Source organism: Dreissena polymorpha, chromosome 6, assembly GCF_020536995.1.
Source record: "Dreissena polymorpha isolate Duluth1 chromosome 6, UMN_Dpol_1.0, whole genome shotgun sequence".
NCBI lineage: Eukaryota > Metazoa > Mollusca > Bivalvia > Myida > Dreissenidae > Dreissena > Dreissena polymorpha.
The window spans coordinates 20156898-20179716 of record NC_068360.1 but is presented as its reverse complement, the minus strand read 5'-3'; the positions used below and the strand labels follow the sequence as shown (position 1 = coordinate 20179716).

The 22819-nt window shown below is 35.5% G+C and overlaps 1 protein-coding gene across 3 annotated transcripts in view; it reads right to left on the bottom strand.

The window, feature by feature from the left end:
* LOC127835102 (muscleblind-like protein 1) overlaps positions 1 to 22819 on the bottom strand; it is a 305570-nt gene that overhangs the window by 256818 nt on the left and 25933 nt on the right. Inside the window, exon 1 of one of the 3 annotated variants that reach the window (XM_052361372.1) lies at positions 17234 to 17387. The exons of the other annotated variants lie outside the window; for them this stretch is intronic. The gene's annotated coding sequence lies outside the window, so the exon portion shown is untranslated. Of the gene's footprint in view, positions 1 to 17233; positions 17388 to 22819 lie in introns of those variants that run through there. 3 annotated transcript variants of the gene reach the window in all.

Genomic DNA, 22819 nt, shown 5'->3' with positions numbered 1-22819 from the left:
TGTCACGTCAAGTGATTCATATTCAAGTGATGCAAAGTCAATTTGAGTGATGCTGAGTCTAGTCGAGTAATGTTGAGCTAATTCAAGTGATGTCCAGTCCAGTGATGCAGAGTTAATTCAAGTGATGCATAGTCAAGTCAAGTGATGCAGAGTTAATACAAGTGATGCAGAGTAAAGTCAAGTGATGCTAATTCAAGTCGAGTAATGTTGAGTTAATACAATTGATATCCAGTCAATTGATTCAGTCAAGTCAAGTGATGCCAAGTCAATTTGAGTGATGCTGAGTCAGGTCGAGTGATGCAAAGTCTAGTCAAGTAATGTTGAGTTAATTCAAGTGATGTCCAGTCCAGTGATGCAGAGTTAATTCAAGTGATGCAGAGTTAATACAAGTGATGCAGAGTTAAGTCAAGTGATGCTTATTCAAGTCGAGTAATGTTCAGTTAATTTAATTGATATCTAGTCAAGTGATGCATAGTCAAGTCAAGTGATGCCAAGTCAATTTGAGTGATGCTGAGTCAAGTCAAGTGATGCCAAGTCTAGTCAAGTAATGTCGAGTTAATTCAAGTGATGTCCAGTCCAGTGATGCAGAGTTAATTAAAGTGATGCAGAGTCAAGTCAAGTGATGCAGAGTCAAGTCAAGTAATCTTGAGTTAAGTCAAGTGATGCCCAGCCAAGTGATGCATTGTTAAGTCAAGTGATGCCCAGTCAAGTGATGCATTGTTAAGTCAAGTGATGCCTTGTCAAGTTGAGTGATGGTAGGTCAAGTCGAGTGTTGCCGAGTTAGTTCAAGTGATGTCCAGTCAAATGAGGCATAGTGAAGTGATGGGTAGTCAACTCAAGTGATGTCCACTATTTTTATTCAGAAATATTTCAGGCAGTACATAATTAGTACCTCTCTCAGTATCAGCTAGCCTCAGATTTGTCTCACTAAATAGTACATATTGTGAAAATGTGTTTGTTTTTGCATTCACCAAATTATAAATGTATAATGCACATACATTCCTTTGGGGCAAAAACTATCAGCCACAAATTGTACCTGTGTCTGGTAATCAGGCCCTTAATTATATGTACTTGAAAGTCATTACTTGGTCTTTTAATAATACATTAGTGTCAACTCAAACAGCTGATGACTTTATCTATTGTTCCTCCATCAGCAATTTTTAAGGGTTACCTTGATTGCATGGTAAGTGTTTACTTTACAACTGTCATAATGTCAGATCATTATTGCATGGTCTATTCTCACCATTTGTTTAAAAAAGTATTGTTTGTACCTATTTGTTTTTTGTGCAAAACTTAAACTGGTTAAGTTTTTGGTTAAGACAGACATTATACTTACACATAGATTTACAGACATATAGACTAACAGACATATAGACTTACAGACATATAGACTTACAGACATATAGACTTACAGACATATAGACTAACAGACATATAGACTTACAGACATATAGACTTACAGACATATAGACTAACAGACATATAGACTTACAGACATATAGACTAACAGACATATAGACTTACAGACATATAGACTTACAGACATATAGACTTACAGACATATAGACTTACAGACATATAGACTTACAGACATATAGACTTACAGACATATAGACTAACAGACATATAGACTTACAGACATATAGACTAACAGACATATAGACTTACAGACATATAGACTTACAGACATATAGACTTACAGACATATAGACTTACAGACATATAGACTTACAGACATATAGACTTACAGACATATAGACTTACAGACATATAGACTTACAGACATATAGACTAACAGACATATAGACTTACAGACATATAGACTAACAGACATATAGACTAACAGATATATAGACTTACAGACAGCATGTTACGTTTGTAATTGACCAATAAGCATAGTTTTCAGACATTTAAATTGTTATAACATAGATAACCAATGTTCCTCATTTTAGACCTGCCCTGACCATAAACATGGCTTTAAAGAACTTTTTAAGAAAAATTAAAATGTTTTCTGTCAAAAAAGTTATTTTAAAAAAATGAAATTTCTTCTAATCTTTTTGCAATTACTTGGAATAATTCTGAGTGAGATTATGCTGAATCTAAACTTGAAACAAATTTGGGCTTGAAGTTTTTACAGTTCAAACATTTGACACTAACTCTTTTATTTCTATGGTTCATTATCATTGTCAAACATTCGGAGTGTTTTGGAAACCATGGTGATGGTCTCGCCTTCCTTGTAAAGCAAAACTCAAGGCATAGCATGTGTTTTTTTAAGTTTAATATTTGGTTCTTAGCTCCCGAGGTTGCATTATGTGTGGACCCGGAATGTGTCCCAGCAATACTTCGTTATTAACTTACTTGAATCCAGCAAGTAAGTACGATTTTGGAGTTATCGCTGCAAATTCAAGATATTAATTTTTTTGTGAAAGATATTCAATTTTGGTGTTAGTCAGGCGTTTTGGAGCTGGAGTACTGGGAGAAACCCCCACCTGTTTGGTGTGGTGACCACCAACTTGACTCACATGTGCCGGGGTACTAACCACTGCGCTAAACAGGCATCGCATTGTTCTAGCCAATCAAAATGGATACTGCAAGAAGCTGCATGGAATACATTTTAAGTATACAAGTGGAGACTATGGTGAACATTTCCTGATATTTATAATGCCATTTCAGCGCTGAAGTCACCCATTATCAACAGAAGGGACACTTTGAAATCTATTATAGTCTATCTATAAAAGGGGGACACTTAACGGTGATACTGTCCTTTTATTGATAGTAAAATTGTAACAAAATGGACAATTGTATGTTATGAATTCAAAACAAATTTCGGTTTATGGCATGGGTAATCTATTTAATATTGTGTTGAAAATGTAACATACTTCTGCCCCTAAACACTTCAGGGTTCAGGCGAAGGTGTAATTCCCATCTGGAAAATCAAATAGACAAAAGTCTTGGGTTGCTCACCTAAGAGCATTACAAACTTAATGGTTCTAAGCAGCTTCTGTGATATTACCATAACCACTTCAGAAATAAGTTGAGGTATGATCACAATAAATTTTCACATGGTTCAACTAAGGAAAAGCAATATAAGGAAAACTGCCCCCCCACCAGCAGCCTTGATCACAATCGTTAATTGAATACATTTTAATGTTGTGATGATGTTTCAGAAGGATTAACAATAAAACGTCTTGAGTGTTCAAAAGGTTTAATTCTTATAATATAGCCACTATTCAACGTTTATTCTTTACATGTAAATTTAATTTAGCCAATATCATTATATTAAGCAAAACTAAAAGAAAACATAAATACCAAAATAAAAAGTAAAGTTGAAACAGAGAGCAAGGATCGGTTGGGCTGGTCAAATAACTTTTTTTTATGCCAAATGTGAAAGTTTGCAAAAAGGGCATTGAAAAGTAAATAACTGATATGAAAATTTATGTTTTCATTGTATTGAATTAGAATTCAGACAGAAATTAAAATTGCAAATGGAATGAATTTATAAAATGTGGGTTAGCTTTTCATGTTCACATCAGCAAACTGTTGAATAATTTTGCTCCTAACAAGTTATTATGATGAACTAAAAGATGAGTGTAAAAAATTCTTATTCATTTCACACCTACATGAAAAAGGTGTAGCCAGATTTATAATCGTCTTCATCTGAAGTGTAGGCGTAAGGCGTAAACAAACACATTAAAAACCACTTAGTATTTTATGCTGTTAACAAGGCCATTCACAAAATATCATCATTAAAAAAAACTGCAAGTATACTGGAGTTAATGTTTTAAAAAATCAATCTTGTTTTAACAACAATAAAAATTAAAAACAAGATGTGTTTGGGAAACAATATGTCCCCCAATATATTTTACCTTTGACCTTGAAGGATGACCTTGACCTTTCACCACTCAAAATGTGCAGCTCCATGAGATACATATGCATGCCAAATATCAAGTTGCTATCTTCAATATTGCAAAATGTTTGGCAAATGTTAAAGTTTGACGCAAACAAACCAACAAACCAACAGACAGGGCAAAAAAATTCAGCATATAAAACTACAATGCTTGTCATATCGACCTCGACCACAACCCACTAAGACTGAAAGCTATTCTAGGGAAATGTATGATATAAGAAGCAAAATGATATATCAACATTTACATGTAATCAATTCACAACAGTTTGTGCAGTGCACATTGTTGTAAAGGGGGATCCCCAAACAGCATGCATTATAAATATTACAGGTTCCCCAAACAGCATGCATATAAATAGTACAGGATCCCCAAACTGCATGCATTTTATGCAATCATTTCACCAGTAAATCACACACTCAAACCTCCTATCTGAGCATGTCATAGCTGGTCAAGTGGTTCAAGTGTCCATATTTTGTGTCCAATCATGATGTCCTTCAGATAATGTTCTTATCCCAAGATGAGGCAACGATAAACAAAGTGTTTCTTCTTCCCTTGTCACTTCATGCAGTATGTTTACTTTCTTCTACAACTGATGAGTCTAGAATGCAGAATTACTACATCTAATGATTCTAGACAGCATAATTTACTGCTTCATGTGAATCTAGAATGCATACTTTACTGCTTCATGTGAGTCTAGAATGCAGAATTCACTGCTTCATGTGAGTCTGGAATGCAGAATTTACTGCTTCCTGTAAGTCTAGAATGCAGAATTTACAGCTTCATTGTGAGTCTAGACTGCAGAATTAACTGCATCATGTGAGTCTAGAATGCAGAATTAACTGCTTCATGTGTGTTTGGAATGCATAATTTACTGCTTCATGTGAGTCTAGACTGCAGAATTAGCTGCTTCATGTGAGTCTAGAATGCAGAATTAACTGCTTCATGTGTGTTTGGAATGCATAATTTGCTGCTTCATCTGAGTCGAAAAGGCAGAATTAACTGCTTCATGTGTGTTTGGAATGCATAATTTACTGCTTCATGTTAGTCTAGAATGCAGAATTAACTGCTTTATGTGTGTCTGGAATTCATAATTTACTGCTTCATGTGAGTCTATAATGCAGAATTAATTGCTTCCTGTGAGTCTAGAATGTGGAATCAACTTGTTCGTGTGAGTCTAGTCTGCAGTATTCATTACTTCCTATGAGTCTAGAATGCAGAATTAACCGCTTCCTGTGAGTCTGTAATGCAGATTTCCTGTAACTGCACCAGCTGGAAGTCTTTATTCCTCCCTTGCCTCTTTCCACAGTCTCATAGTTTCATTGTTCCAAAAAAGATCAGTAAATGTCAAAATGATTGAGCATAATGTTTTCCACACAGAACCATTGGAATTCGGTGCAGATGCTGCCCTCCCATAACTTCACCATATTTTTGTTACCCTGTAAACAAAATGTCAATCATTCTCTCTTTGGAGCAATTCCACCAGTGTGATAACAGATCTTGATATTTTGCCTAAAGAATGTAACTGCAAATCAAACTGGACTAAAATACGCCAATAATACCCCCAATATGAAAAGGGTTGATCCACAACAGACCACCAACAGAACACTTCTAATGGCCCTATCATCACATCACAACAATAAAGCAGACCATACCATAAGGAGGGTGTTTGGAAATCAACAATTACTGGGAAACAATACTTTTTTCCACAGAAATCAAATTCAGTTGGCTAGAAAAGAAGAAGCAGTGAAGTTGACAGTATCAAAGGAGATTTCGGACAGTTCAAAATTTAGATGCAAATAAATATGTCCAATTTATATTGTCCTAAAATTAAGAGACAATATGACATTATTCAGATCTCATTGACGTTTGAATATTCTTTTGTATTTTCCACCAACTGCCTAATTGTTAGCATATAATTAACTGTAGTAAGGACATATTGAACTAAAATCAACTGGAAATTATGATTTCATTTGTGTATGTTAATGGTTGTCTAGTAAATCTGATGCAATACATTTGCAGCCTAAATGAGGGTGTCAAAAAACTGAGTGTCTGAAAAAAAAAAGAGTACCGTAATTACTCAAGTTTTTGGACATTTTAATTAATTATTGAAATTAAGAGCCTCAAAAAATAATTATTTTGGTCTGAAAACTTGTGTGTCCAAAAACTAGAGTAATTAGAGTAATTACTGTATCAGTAAATAAATCTAGGTATTATAAGTATGCAGTTGCATATGAATCAATTTTCAAACAAATCATGTTGTGAAAACAAATCCTTACATAAAAAGTGCTTAAATGTTGGAATTTTGTAGTGCTTTTGACTATAGGGATAATACACGTTTTTGAGGGCATGATCAACTGCGGGCGAAAAATCCGTTCCTGCCCGAGTGCACAGCACTCGGGCAGGAACGGATTTTGAGAGCGCCCGCAGATGATCATGTCCGAGAAAATGTGTCTTTTCGCTATTATTGCATAAACAAATCACACATACCAAAATAAATTAAAATAACATTGAAAACAATATGTTTTGTTCATTCAACATCAACAAAATAATTTGATTTTTTCAATACAGTTCAAGGTTGTGTTTTACATATGCCTCACTCGGTCATCATCCGAAATGACGAGGCTTAACCTTCGGATAGGCAGTATTCGATTTAAAATGTGTTTAAACAGTGGATAAATGCAAAGTTGAAATGCAGCCGCGCAAAGTAAGAAATGAGGAATTATTTTGGAATTTACAGCAGGAACGTTGAAGGTACATAAACACTTACATTTACAGCATAGTCTTTTGAAAGTGTTGAGTAAATAACCTTAACTTCATTGACGTTGCCAATAAAATAAAGCTCTTGTCAAGAGAGTGCCGATATAAAATTTGAAAAGTGCATTGAAATAGTCATTAACTCTGCATGCATGAGGAAACTGGTGCTTATTCAGTTCCCCATTTTATGCTTGGAAAGTCGTCGAAGGCTGGAGAAGGGAAGTAACTGCGCGTGGACCAGATTATGGATATGAAAAACACATAACAGGGCTTGAACGGCACGTGAATCGCCTTGTTAATACACGATTTCTCCCGTTCAAGCCCTGCTTTTGCCAAGTTTCTGCACCCCGCCAGAGAGCATTACAGATAGAGTTTATGCAATAATAAGATTTCAAAGACAATTGCCTAGTATCACAAATGCAGTAAAGCCAATATACTGACTTAACTTTTGATTTTTTTCTCACATTTTTAGATGACAAAATATGACCCTCAAATTGTGTTCATAAATGTCTTCAAGAGTTATATCTGATTGGCCGAAAGGCCATCGCCATATTTGTTCTGGACTGACAAACAGTTTTTCCGGACTGACATCAGAAAGAAGGAGGAACAACGCCTAAACAATGTCCCTCCGCCTAGTATGGGTGATACAAATTGATGATTCTGAGCAATTTCGAATAATAATGCATTGTTACGATTGGAAGCATAGCAATTCGTCTGCTGCATATGTATATGTAGCGATATGTGACAACACAATTACAATTGGAGTACATGTTTACCAAAATACCTGTTTCAACAAGAAGATGAATGCTGTAGCCCAGGAAGCTTACAATTTGTGACCCTTGATCAGCACCTTATACAACACAGACTACTGCACAAACCATCGAGCATTCCAAGTTCTTTCCTGGATGACACACGCCAACTTTATGTACAAAACATGTCTGTCTGCCAAGGTACAAGCCAAAATTTCTTTGTTAACATGGGCTGTTCTTTGGGAACATACATCTCGCTGTCTTTCCTTGCATATTTATTTTGCATACATCGTGGCAATAAATCACTAAATACAGCTTAGCTATCAAAAGTTTATTGCAGTTGTGCATTAAGTGGTGGCACATGTACTTCCGTTTGTACTAAGACAAGTAATGTGAGTCACAAAACGTACCAAGACTCAACCGTATTTAAAATCTAACTTTCATATATGATACTCGAGTCTAGTTTTATAGTTGCAACCAATTAAATCAGAATGGATTTAACACTGTACCTGTTTATAGACAGTCAATCAACCTTGAGCAGTTAAGCAAAACAAGTACACATAACCTCAAAAGCCATTAACTTCAATGCCTATTGTAATCACACTAAGTAAGCTGGTGCCATTAAGCAACATATGAATCACATTGCAAGTCCTTTGGCTCATAACTGGTCCATGTCTTTGCAGTAAACAGAGGCTGATGGAGTATATAAATTAAACTCATCGTGACACTTATGAATAATTGCAGTACATCTGCCGTAACTTGTCAAATGAATTACAGGGAGGGAAAAAAAAGCAGGCATGTGCTGAATGTACACTGCCAAGATTTGCAGCAAGTACTGTTCAGAAAAATATTCTTCGTTATAATCGAAGAAACACTTGTTGCATAATACTCAATGCACGTTGATATGACATCTTTTTATTCAAGAGAAATGTTTTAAAAACAAAATACAGTCTAATAATTATGTTCTCCATATAACATACCATTAAATAACAAAAAACTGACTCGCCCTGAAGGAAAAATGGAGTGCCTTTATACATTGATACAGCAATATTTAGTATTTTGATGAATTCTGCTCACTAACTTATTATACATTTGCAGATTAAAAAAACCCACAGATTATAGCAGACAGTCTAAGGATAGCTTCATCCTCAGCGGTTATCCATGTCACCTTCAAATGCTATTTTGACCTTGAAGTGGTGTGACTGCATCATATGTGGAGAACATGTGTTCATTTTGATAAATAGTTTAATCCAGTTTCATTATATCTTTTATAGGCATAGTGGAGGCTAAAATGTTTGACCTTCAAGTACAACCTTGACCTTGAGTTGGTAAGACTGACTCATGCCTTTTATGCATAATAATATTTTAGCTTATTTGTATGAAAATTCTTTGATTGATATAGGATTTATATAGCTGACACAAAAAGTATGGACAGATGATCAAACGGATTGACAGCTGGCATTCCTATAATCCACCTATAATCCTACAGTGCTGGTTTTTAAAAGGTATACTTTGCAAACTGTATGAACATGAGATATTTAAATACATAAGCAGTATCTTACATTTTTACAATCAACAATTGTCATAAAACCCAAACTGAAAATTGTTCTACAATTAAGGCATCTTCAGTGACAAGAATTTCTAATAGAATTAGGTATTTAATAATAAAGAGATAAGTGCAAACTTGTCCAAAAATGTGCCTGTTTAAAATGCTGCGTACATAAAGCTTGTTATTGTAAGTGGTCAATAATAAAATTAAAGGGCCGCAATTCATAAGTGCCTCAGAAAATTTTACCTGTCATCTGGATTTTATGCCCTAAACCATTGTGACCAATTTTGATAGTGATTAAAACTATTTAACTAAATGGTGGAAAAGGTAAATTTGGCAAACTTTGTATACTTAAAGGGCAATAATTCAGAAGTGCTTTTGCAAACATGCCAGAATTTTTTAGGTCCAAAGCGGGACATTCCATAAAAAATTGTCGGGACATTAGACCAAAAAGCAGGACACCTAAAACGATCATTCCACCTTTACTGTAGTCAGTATAGTACTAACAAAAACTCTTGATACTTTTATTCAAGACATAAAACATCTGATATGTAGCATGAAATCTAAAACATAACAATAACAGTTTTATTAAATAAGACAATAGCAAACAACGAAGATAATATTCATCTTTTTAGAGTACAAAATCTGGAACATTACGACAACAACACTAATTATATTACTTTCAATAGCAAACATTAACGAAGGGGAGGCTATCCAGTACACTAAAAGTACTGGTTACAGTAAACTTTCTACCGAACAGTTACATCAGCTTGACACTGAATGCCCGGCCGTACACATTTCCGAGGTAGTTTTTGGTGGAAGCAAACCGTCTTTGTGTTCATTTTAACTGCCAACAACGCCTCTACCGTTGTTTTTATTACAATAACACAAGACAAGATGGGTACCACTTTTACTGTTTGTTGCGATGTTGTTTTAAGCATGTATCCATGCGCAGTTTGTTACTTGTCAATTGTCGCGGCTTAATTGGAGTCGGGTCAAACTGTCATGCATATCACCTCGTTGTTTTTAACTTAATTGGAGTAGGGTCAAACTGTCATGCAATTTTTAGCACCTCGTTGTTTTTATTACAATTACACCCAATTACACTAGACAGGATGGGTATCACTTATTGGACAGTTTGTTGCGATTTTGGTATATTGCACATTCGGATTATCCCGTTATTTTGGAACTAAACATTGAATGTAAAATACTTATTAATGACGTAGAGTTAATTTTACAAAACAATTGTTTTGTAAACAGTTTCAAACAAAGACAAAAACAAACACATTTTCAACATTTATTTCATTATAATACAACTATCGATAGCATAAAGCGACCACTATCTTGAAGACCACCATGGTGTGAATGCCTGATAAAATCAATAATAAGCCGATTAATTGCTGATAAGGTGTCATAAACAACACTGGTACGCACGAGAAGTAGAATCAGATTGTTGATTGGGGGCAATAAAGGGATTAGTGGTGGTAAGTGTTAGCGAAACAGAGCTTGAATAGCGAATTTTATTGGGAGTCTATATACCTTACATCGTTTTTTACGTCATGTCGGGACAAATCGTCTCATATCGGGACGCCGGGACAAAGGGCCCAAAAGCGGGACTGTCCCGCCTGCCTTTTGGCAATCTTGTTGATTATCAAACTTGGTAGAGATATTCTTCCCACAAATATTATCAACAAATTTCATGATGAATTTCATTTTGAAATATAGTGTATTTTGACCTGTGTATGATGCTTATATACACAAAACAACAAGTAAGCATTTGATATAAAAATACATGTACTTTTGAAATCCTCATGTTCTCAACGTGCTCAAAAGAAAACTTACTTAGACTTTCTTGTTTTACAAGTGCAAATAATGAGATACATTAGCAAACAAAGACAAAACAAGATGAACAACTTTGATGTCTAGGACAGCCATGATAAAGAGACAGTCACTTAGACTCATCAACTTGTCTAGCCAAGGGCCTTAAAAAAAACTGTGTTGTAAAAACTGGCACACCACAATGATGAAGTTTAAGTGTTCTCATTAGCAACTCTGTAATGTTGCCAAATATTTGGATCTTTACAGTAAACTGAAGTTGTCAGATTGTAATGTAGTTTGTGCAATGTTCATTATAAACTGTTGTTGAAACCTGCATCAATATCATAATTAATCTATTACTGATGCTTGCAGGGGCATATTTGTATGTGTATGCTTCATATAAATATTGATTACATTTATTGCATACATTAATATAACAGAAAAGTGTGAGCCGTGATGATCTATTACAATTAAATAATATATGTTAGCTTTATATTCCACAACTAAACTTGTCTCAATTACATGACTATCAATTGCATATTTATAAAAACAGAAATCAAAATCAATAGTCATGGATACTATAAATAATTTATCTTTGCTGCATGTTGCAATGGCAAGGAAATGGAGTACTATTTGGGCATAATTTCTTGCCCCCACTCCATGGTGTCATTAAATTCAGGTTTAGTTATGTAACAGCTTATATATGTATAAGAAACCGTCGGAGACGGGTGATGCTCCCCAAAGTTTTTTTTGTCACAATATTGCACTATATATTCAGATAAAAGGAAACGTCTTGAGGGACATAACTTTGGACAAAATAATACGATGGATGGTTTAGCAACTTAAAAATTTCATAGGGCCATAACTCTCTAAATAAATCATCTAACCAGAACCCACAAATAACATGTGCATCTCCTCAAGGTAGTTAAGCTTCCCATAAAGCTTCATTGAATTTCAGTTAGTAGTTGGGAGGACAAGAATTGCACTATATATACAGTTAATGGAAAATTTCAAAGGGCCATAACTCTGTGGAAAATCATCCAACCAGAACCCCCTGATAATATGCACATCTCCTCTTGGTAGTGAAGCTTTCCATAAAGTTTAATTGAATTCCGGTCATTAATTGCTGAGAAATAGCCCGGACAAAAATTGTGCACGGACGGACGGACACACACACAGACAGACAGACGAAGCGGCGACTATATGCTCCCCCCCAAAAAATTTGGGGGAAGCATAAAAAGGTGTAATGGGCTGTATGCATGTGCATTAAGTGTCTTCCTTGTTAAGCCTGTGCAAAAATGCAGTTTGCACAGGCTAATCAGGGACAACACTATCTACATTTTTTTAGTTTTGTTTTAAGTAGGTCTCTTCTAAATGTAAATCCAGTGTACGCAGATAGTGTTCTTATAAGCCTGTGCAGAATACACTTTACGCACATGCATTAAGCCCTGTTTTGCCAGATGCTCATATCAATCAAAAACAAAAACTTACAAAAACAAAACTTCTAAAATAAAGTGTTGCAGTGCATTATTGATTTACAAAAGTATCAGAAGCTCTTAAGCGCCCAATCAAATGATTGCAACCTCAGACAACATGGCATCCAAAGTCATTAAGAATGCAAAAACAAATCAGGTTCTTAAATCAGAATTGCCATAAATCACCATACGCCATAAACCAAACCCTATTCTGCCTCCAGTGTTGCAATTAAACATTAGCCAGTAACCCTAGGCCAGACACTACATGAACTGAAATGACTTGGTCAATACCCTCCAAACTCGGTCAATACCCTCTGAAGAGATCTCATTCATAAATTTGTCACTGGACACTGGTCAATAACTCCTGACCTCAGTTAACCACTGGATAATTAATAACCACTCAATGTAACATAGTAAAATAATTTGTTGAGCTCTTTCCATCTTATTTGATGGTTAATAAAGTTTTGTAAACTACACTTGCAGTAACACATTTATGCATGTATGCTTATACATGTATGATGATTGTTTCTGATTAAACAAGACTATTGTCAAGCAATATGGTCCCCAACCGGTGAAACTAATATGTTGAGCTCTTTCCATCTTATTTGATGGTTAATAAAGTTTTGTAAACTACACTTGCAGTAACACATTTATTCATGTATGCTTATACATGTATGATGATTGTTTCTGATTAAACAAGACTATTGTCAAGCAATATGGTCCCCAACCAGTGAAACTCCATCATTGTCAGAAAAAAAATGTTTTTGTTTTTTATGTTTGTTGCCATAGCAACCAGAATTTTTGACGTAGGAACAAAATGAAATGATGTGCATAATCTCCATATTTCCATCTGTCCATGTTTCAAGTTTCATGAAAAAATATGAAGAACTTTTAAAGTTATCACAGGATCCAGAAAAGTATGACAGACTGACTGACTGACTGACTGACTGACTGACTGACTGACTGACTGACTGACTGACTGACTGACTGACTGACTGACTGACTGACACAGAGCGCAAACCATAAGTAGTAATGCCCAAATTCTACAGTGACACAATACACAACAAGAGTTCCGCGGTCGGAGATGACCGCATTGAAGCCGGATTTTTGATTTAAATGACAGGAAAGTACCTTTCGTGTTTTTGTCAATGCAATACTTAAATTACTGAAATATTGTTCAAAGGTCAAAATGAAATGTAAGTACTTTTCAAGGCATGAGCAAACCTTGTGTTATGTTTTGAATGCATGCATATACATGAACAACAATAACATTTAAGGTCACAAATATGAACTTGAATTGACATTTAACATTTTTACCTACCAAAGTTATAAGAACTTTAACATTTTTACATTCAAGGTCACAGTGACCTTGACCTTAGAATGAATGACCTTGAAATGACCAGTGGTCATCTAAGTGTGCTTGCAAACCTTCATGTCAAGTTTGAAGACTCTATGTCCAAGCATACCAAAGTTATAACAATTTTAACATTTTAACATTTAAGGTCACAGTGACCTTGACCTTCAAATGAATGACATTGAAATGACCAGTGGTCATCTTCTAGTACTGGCCAATCTTTATTTCAAGTTTGAAGACTCTAGGTACAAGCATACCAAAGTTATAACATGAAATAAGAACTTTAACATTTTTGCATTCAAGGTCACAGTGACCTTGACCTTCAAATGAATGACCTTGAAATGTCCAGTGGTTACTTACTAGTTCTGGCCAACCTTCATGTCAAGTTTCAAGACTCTAGGTCCAAGCATACCAAAGTTATAACAACTTTAACATTTTTACATTCAAGGTCACAGTGACCTTGACCTTCAAATGAATGACCTTGAAATGTCCAGTGGTTACTTACTAGTTCTGGCCAACCTTCATGTCAAGTTTCAAGACTCTAGGTCCAAGCATACCAAAGTTATAACAACTTTAACATTTTTATATTGAAGGTCACAGTGACCTTCACCTTCAAATGAATGACCTTGAAATGACCAGTGGTCATCTGTTAATCCTGGCCAACCTTCATGTCAAGTTTGAAGACTCTAGGTCCAAGCATACCAAAGTTATACCATGAAATAAGAACTTTAACATTTTTACATTCAAGGTCACAGTGACCTTGACCTTCAAATGAATGACCTTGAAATGACCAGTGGTTACTAACTAGTTATGGCCAACCTTCATGTCAAGTTTCAAGACTCTAGGTCCAAGCATACCAAAGTTATAACAACTTTAACATTTTTTATATTGAAGGTCACAGTGACCTTGACCTTCAAATGAATGACCTTGAAATGACCAGTGGTCATCTGTTAATCCTGGCCAACCTTCATGTCAAGTTTGAAGACTCTAGGTCCAAGCATACCAAAGTTATACCATGAAATAAGAACTTTAACATTTTCGAGCACGCCGCCACCCCGCCCGCCCGCCCGCCCGCCCCCCCGCCCGCCCGACAACATCAATCTATAAGCCGAGATTTTTTCGAAAAAAATCCGGCTAAAAATGTTCCAAAATAATTGTGTGCATGTGAATATAATTTTCAATTTTAAGCAATAATTAAGGATATAACCAATAATTATGTTTTGAATATTCTTTGAGCTTAAGAATATCAAAGTTCATCAGTCTTTGAATAAATAAGATCTATTCAATCTTACAGTTGTTATAGTTTTGGTCATGTAACCAGAAAAATATATGAGGTGAACTCTGGAAAAAAGGATTAAATACATGTTTGTTAAGTGTCATCCATGATAAAGGATTAAATACATGTTTGTTAAGCACAGTCATCCATGATAAAAGATTAAATACATGTTTGTTAAGTGTCAATACATGTTTGTTAAGTGTCAATACATGTTTGTTAAGTGTCAATACATGTTTGTTAAGTGTCAATACATGTTTGTTAAGTGTCAATACATGTTTGTTAAGTGTCAATACATGTTTGTTAAGTGTCATCCATGATTAGCCTGAGCAGGCTGCACAGGCTAATTAGGGACAACACTTTTCGCTTAGACTGGATTAAATTTTTTAGAATTTCTTAAAACCAAAAATTCCGTGATAGAGGAAAGTGTCGTCCCTGTTAAGCCTGTGCAGTCTGCACAAGCTAATGGGTGACAATACTTTCCGCCTAGACTGGATTTTAATATAAGAGACTTCCTTTAAACTGAAATTCCATGATAGAGGAAAGGGTCGTCCCTGATAAACCTGGGCATACAGACTAGTTGGGGACCACACTTTACTGTATAAAGCCTGGGCAGACAGACTAGTTGGGGACTACACTTTACTGTATAAAGCCTGGGCAGACAGACTAGTTGGGTACCACACTTTACTGTATAAAGCCTGGGCAGACAGACTAGTTGGGGACCACACTTTACTGTATAAAGCCTGGGCAGACAGACTAGTTGGGGACCACACTTTACTGTATAAAGCCTGGGCAGACAGACTAGTTGGGGACTACACTTTACTGTATAAAGCCTGGGCAGACAGACTAGTTGGGTACCACACTTTACTGTATAAAGCCTGGGCAGACAGACTAGTTGGGGACCACACTTTACTGTATAAAGCCTGGGCAGACAGACTAGTTGGGGACCACACTTTACTGTATAAAGCCTGGGCAGACAGACTAGTTGGGGACCACACTTTACTGTATAAAGCCTGGGCAGACAGACTAGTTGGGGACAACACTTTACTGTATAAAGCCTGGGCAGACAGACTAGTTGGGGACCACACTTTACTGTATAAAGCCTGGGCAGACAGACTAGTTGGGGACCACACTTTACTGTATAAAGTCTGGGCAGACAGACTAGTTGGGGACCACACTTTACTGTATAAAGCCTGGGCAGACAGACTAGTTGGGGACCACACTTTACTGTATAAAGCCTGGGCAGACAGACTAGTTGGGGACCACACTTTCCTGTATAAAGCCTGTTTTCGCAGAGCAAGGTAAACTTCGTGTAAAAGAATTATTTTTACATTTAGGTTGTTGAAGTGAATTATTATTATATATTATCAATAAAAAAGTATACCGTGATGAATTGAACGGAGTTTCGTATCGATCTTTCTGTCAGTCTGTAAGCGTACTATTTTGTGTGCAATAATACAAGTACATGTGATTCGACAACAATTGTAAACATTGGCGAAATGCTTCTTTCAAAGTTATTTTTTTGGAGTGTTTATGAGGTCTGATCATGCAGTTTGCACACATCAACGGAAAGATTACAACCCAATGCATTTGTCATCGTCAACCGTTTGGAATGTCAATTAGGCAATGAGTGAGTTTTAAGCATGTTTCTTTCAATTTTATTAATCTAAAAATGGCTGCCCCCATCGTCATGAAATGACATGTGTTCGAGTTTTAATATTTCTAGATATGTAAAAAAAATTACTATTTAAGCGTAACTTGCCCTCATCAATATTTATATTATTAACTATTTATATAATTTTTCGCCGAAATATGTTGAATAAACATCATTCAGATTTTTGAAAATAATGTCTATTTTTGTGTTAAAATCGCTTTGTATTTTGATTGATTTTGTCGATGGTATGAGATTTTGCTGCACAAAATTGGTAGCAGTTTGAAGGAAAACCACCCTTTTAAGCAAATATGTAAACATTTTTAATGTGGCACTCTTCGTTTAGTCAAATTTGAGTTCAATGCTAGGGGTCCCATGTTTTTCAAACTGAAGCCTCTACGTGAACCTTAACCTTCAAAGCCACTATCTCAAAATGAAAGTACATTTAATAAGTTAACGTGTAGTGATGATTTTCTTATAAGTATATTTTATATGTTAACCTTTACCGATTATTTAATTATAACAATGTGTTTTCATTTTAAGCACGTGCAAATAGGAATTAAAGATCCATTGCATGCACAACGATCTACTTTCAATATCGTTATTTAAAACATGACATAAACATCTGTAAAGCATGGAAAGGTATTGCCATTTCAATTTCAAGGCTACACATTTTCACAGCAAATTCAGATATAGCTAGTTTACCTGATTAAACCTCCTTTACATGGACATGCACATCACAAAATGTGTAATATGAATTTGTTTACAGTCTTTTTATCACTTAAAAAGTTGCCCCTCACAGTCACCAGTTGTAAACACACACTTAACCAAGAGCCACTGTTTAGCTATATATAACTATTAATTAAGTGCATTTAAAGCAAAACTACAAAGACATAGACCGTGTTACTGGTTTTTACTTAAGTGAAACAGCTATGTACACTGTCCTTTTTGGAAATCAAAAGATACACTTGGATCTCAAAGCTTTTTAATTTTAAAGGTAATAGGTATCAAATTAAATGAAATTAAATAAGTAATGTACAGACCAAAGCAATCAAACTAAGCTTCTAATTCAGTCTCCTGTATTACAACCAGACACACTGTCACTTTCTAAAAATAGACAGATACTCTATTGGGAATAAATCTCCTTCCTTATCCACAATATCTGTTACAGTGCAATTTTACAGCAGCAAATCTTTTATGTTATTGGGAAAATTGTAGCCGACATTGTCACCAATCAATAGATACATCCTTCAGTGGTTAACTACCGAGAGCAACAGAGTCCCTGGGTTAAAGTGGTAACACCATGAACAAATTGATTTGAAGAAAATATAAACTTGCCTCAAAGAAACGATCAACAATATCTCCTGCTATTGTAAAACAGACATTTTCTTAAAGTCAAAATTACCAGCAATACCGCATGCTCAATATGCATCTCAATTATATATGTATGATATTATATATATTGAGCACCATCTGAGTATTGTTGTTATTTGCAATTTACAAGCTCATTAATAGGACATGTGTTGAACATAAATCCATCAGTCAATTTAAGAGGATTGTCTTGCTTTCCCCACACAAACTCATCTCAATAGAGAATAACCAGAATGACCATGCCTGAATGTCAAGTCAGTCAGCGATTTTTTTTCCTTCTTTATAAAGTACCGGAAAACGGAACTTTCCCAATTAAGGAAAAAACAACAAATCTCACAATTGCTGTCAGAACAAGATATGTGTTTGTCAGAAACACTATGTCCCCTTTTGCGCTGCTTTGAACTTTGAAGCTATATATTTGACCTTTGACCTTGAAGGATGACCTTGACCTTGAAATTTCACCACTCAAAATGTGCAGCTACATGAGATACACATGCATGCCAAATATCAAGTTGCTATCTTCAATATTGCAAATGTTATTGCAAATGTTAAAGTTGGGGCAAACAAACAAACAAACAAACACACAAACAAACAAACAAACCAACAAACAGGGCAAAAACAATATGTCCCCCATTATAAGTGGTGGGGGACATAAAACAAGAGGGCCATGATGGTCCTGTATCACTCCACTGTTTTTTTATGCGAAAAAAGCGTGCAATGCGCATGGGTTGAAATATGCTCAAGCATGTGACTTTCTCTTTACTTCTGAAGAGTTTGTTTTCGTTTTGAAAACAGGACTTCCGGTTTCAAAAAGGAGAAATTGCTCATGATGAGCAATTTCTCCTTTTATCACAATGATTTCTACCCCACCCAGCCAATTTATAAATAGCCCTTTACAATATTATTTCTCGTCGGCAATCTCTTTCAATTTGGGGCAGTCCAAAATGTGTTGTTTGGTAAAGGGTTAACATTTATGGATAGTTAACATGTTGGTCTACCTTTCACGCTCGACATGAATGCATTTATCTCTTATAATTAAAAAGTTATTCCAAGTGTATTTTGATAAACTTTTAGTTTGAGAAGAAAATAGTTTATTCATCCCATAATGAATAAATAGCAAAAACGCATAAACATGCAAAGTTCAACGACTTCCTGTGGCCATGTTTTTTGACGAATCAAATTTTCTTGAACAACTTTTTAATAGGAGCCTTCAAGGGATTTATTTGGCCCCAGGGGCATAATTTGAACAAACTTGGTTGAGAACTATAAGATGTCACTACATACCAAATTTGGTAGCCCTAGGCCCAATGGTTATGGACAGGAAGATTTTTAAACTTTGCACAAAAGAGGCTTTATATTAGCATATGTTCAGTTTTGTGACCCCCGGGGCAGGGTCAAATTTGAGCCCAGGGGAATAATTTGAACAAATTTGGTAGAGGACTATTAGATGTCACTACATACCAAATTAAGTAGCCCTAGGCCCGATGGTTATGAACAAGATATTTAAAGTTTGCACAAAATAGGCTTATTTAAGCGTATGTTCATTTTTGTGATCCCCGGGGCAGGGTCAAATTATACCCTAGGAAGATAATTTGAAAAAACTTTGTAGAGAACTTTAAGATTTTAATACATACCAAATTTGGTAGAAATAGGCCCAATGGTTATGGACAGGAGATTTTTAAAGTTTGCACAAAATAGGCCCAATATAAGCATATGTTCAATTTTGTGACCCCTGGGGAACGGTCAAATTTGATTCCAGGGGCTTAATTTGAACAAACTTGGTAGAGGACTATTAGATGTCACTACATACCAAATTTGGTAGCCCTATGCCATAAGGTTAAGGACAAGAGAATTTTAAAGTTTGCACAAAATAGGCCTTATTTAAGCGTATGTTCATTTTTGTGACCCCAGGGGCAGGGTCAAATTTGACCCCAGGGGCATAATTTGAACAAACTTGGTAGAAAACTATTAGATGTCACTACATACCGAATTTGGTAGCCCTAGGCCCTAAGGTTATGGACAGGAAGATTTTTAAAGTTTGCACAAAATAGGCTTTATATAAGCATATGTTCATTTTTGTGACCCCTGGGGCAGGGTCAAATTTGACCCCAGGGGCTTAATTTGAACAAACTTGGTAGAGAACTATTAAATGTCACTACATACCAAATGGGGTAGCACTAGGCCCAAAGGTTATGTACAAGAAGATTTTTAAAGTGTGCACAAAATAGGCTTTATATAAGCATATGTTCAATTTATTGACCCCCAGGGCGGGGTAAAATTTGACCCCAGGGGCATAATTTGAACAAATCTGAAAGAGGTTCACCCCAGGAACATTTGTGAGAAGTTTTATCAGAATTGGACACGACGGACACAGGACCATGACATAAGCCCCTCTGGCCTCTGGCCAGTGGAGCTAAAAACAAACATGGAAAGAAATAAATAATTAGGGTAAAACTGTTTGTTGGAATACGCCCTGCACTCCGAGGCAATGTATTAGACATGACCATTCAGAACACGTTTAACCCTTTCCCACTCAGAAGCATAGTGAAAATGGCTATGTGCAAACAACATAAACAAAAAGATTTTTTAAGTTTGCACAAAATAGGTTTTATATAAGCATATGTTCAATTTAATGACTCCAGGGGCGGGGTCAAATTTGACCCCAGGGGCATAATTTGAACAAATTTGAAAGAGGTTCACCCCAGGAACATTTGTGAGAAGTTTTATCAGAATTGGACTTGTAGTTTAGGAGATGTTTGAAGAAAAAGTTAACGCACGGACGCACGGATGAATGCACGACGGACACAGGACCATGACATAAGCCCCGCTGGCCTCTTGCCAGTGGAGCTAAAAATCCAAATTAAAGGTTTCTAAAAATAAATACAATTTATTGATTTTTTTTTTTAATAACATGAATCACTAGTTAAGTTTCCCTATGCAGCTCTGTCTTTAACCAAAGTTAATAAAATATTTACATCTTGACAATATTAAGTTATCAATTTTAAAGTATTTCCGAGCAAAAAATCAAATACACCAATTTCCCAATGTGAAGACTTCACGATGCAAATTTCCCAATGTCAGGGGGTTTTCACAAATATCCTTATTGGGCTGGAACAGGAACTTTTCCCAATTGGGCAATAAAATCGCCGAGTCAACGGCTCCATTAATTTCATCTTGCCTCTGAATCTAGTTCGTAGGAATAATATACAATAAGACCTGTACACTGACAGGCAGCAGACTCGACTTTCCATTAGTTTTAGTATTTAAAACTTTAAGGAATATATTTTTTTAGTTTTTGACTTAAGTCTAAGAATGGGTTGGTGAAGACAATCCCATTACAGGCTTGACCAGCTTGGCACACTGGGCATCAACCAGGACTACTTTGAAAGGATGTAGAGAAATGGCCTGGAGGCGGCTGGCCAGGTCTTAATGTCCATTGGCTTGCCAATGGACTTAATAAAGCGCAAATCGAAAAGACGATCCAGTTGATTGAGTGTTAAAATGCGATAAAAATGCTCGGATGTAGGAGGATGTTGAAATAGATAAGATAATTAACACTGACTTTTCTAATTCTTACAATTTTCACTAAAAAACTTTTTTTGATGATTGTCTTCTGAGAATTTTTCAGGCACCATCTTAAGTGAATTTCTATTTGACCATTTTTAATGTAAAAATGTTCTTAGAAAATAAATTAAATATCGTTCATAAAACAATTCTATTATTGGTAAAGGCTTTAAACGTTCTCAATTCAGAGGGGGTAATCACGTAAAAGTCAAGATGGCAACATCTATGCCATTAAGGCAGGTTTTTTTCTCCGTTTTATACCTTTTATTACTTGTATTGATTTGTCAAAGACGCTCACTTTCTAGCAATATCAGAAAGAAAGTTACTAGCGTTTATTTCGTATTTATATTCGCTCTATATCTCGACTTAACTCGCTGTGATATTTCTTGGGGGATGACCTTATTACAGCAAATTAAAAAAAATTTCGGGGTGTTAAGTTGAGATTTAAAGAATATTTTGATATGTCATAAACCCTAAAAATAGCTGTCTTGGCATGGACTTTGCCATCTAAACTAACTAGTGATTATCCCCAGATATTATAGATATTATGTTTTGCTTAGGAAGGTAAAAGTTTGCGTTGCGCAGTGGTAGCGCATCCGCTTTCAGATCAAGACATGACAGGTACGAGTACCAGTGAAAGGCGTTGTTTTTTTCAACTTTTTTTCCTACTATAAACTTTTTATATTTAAGTCTTTTTTTTTTATAAAAGATTTGTAAGCCATCATATCTAATGACATTTGAAACAAGCGATGTGTTTGTGAAACACTATGTCCCCATATATTTGATCTTTGACCTTGAAGGATGACCTTGACCTTTCACCACTCAAAATGTGCAGCTGAATGAGAAACACATGCATGACAAATATCATATTGCTATCTTCAATATTGCAAGTGTACATTAAATGAACAATTTTGACCCGTAAATTCGACCTTTGACCTTGAAGGATGACCTTGACCTTGACTTTTTACGACTCAAAATGTGCAGCTCCATGAGATACACATGCATGCCAAATATCAAGTTGCTATCTTCAATATTGCAAAAGTTATGGCAAATGTTTAAGTTTGAGCAAACAAACAAACACACAAACAGACCAACAAACCAACAGACAGGGCAAAAACAATATGTCCCCCACTATAGTGGTGGGGGACATAAAAATGCCAAAATCCGTTAACAGTTCCCTTAAAACATGGATGGGAAAGAGATTTTGATTAAATTATCGTCGTTCCACTTGTTTCATATATGCCATCATTCCAATAAATATGATTCTAACGTTTTTTGATAATTTTTATGCATACTCAGTTATATGTGTTTTTTTTACAAAGTGAATCTCATAATATTTGATTTTTAGATAACATA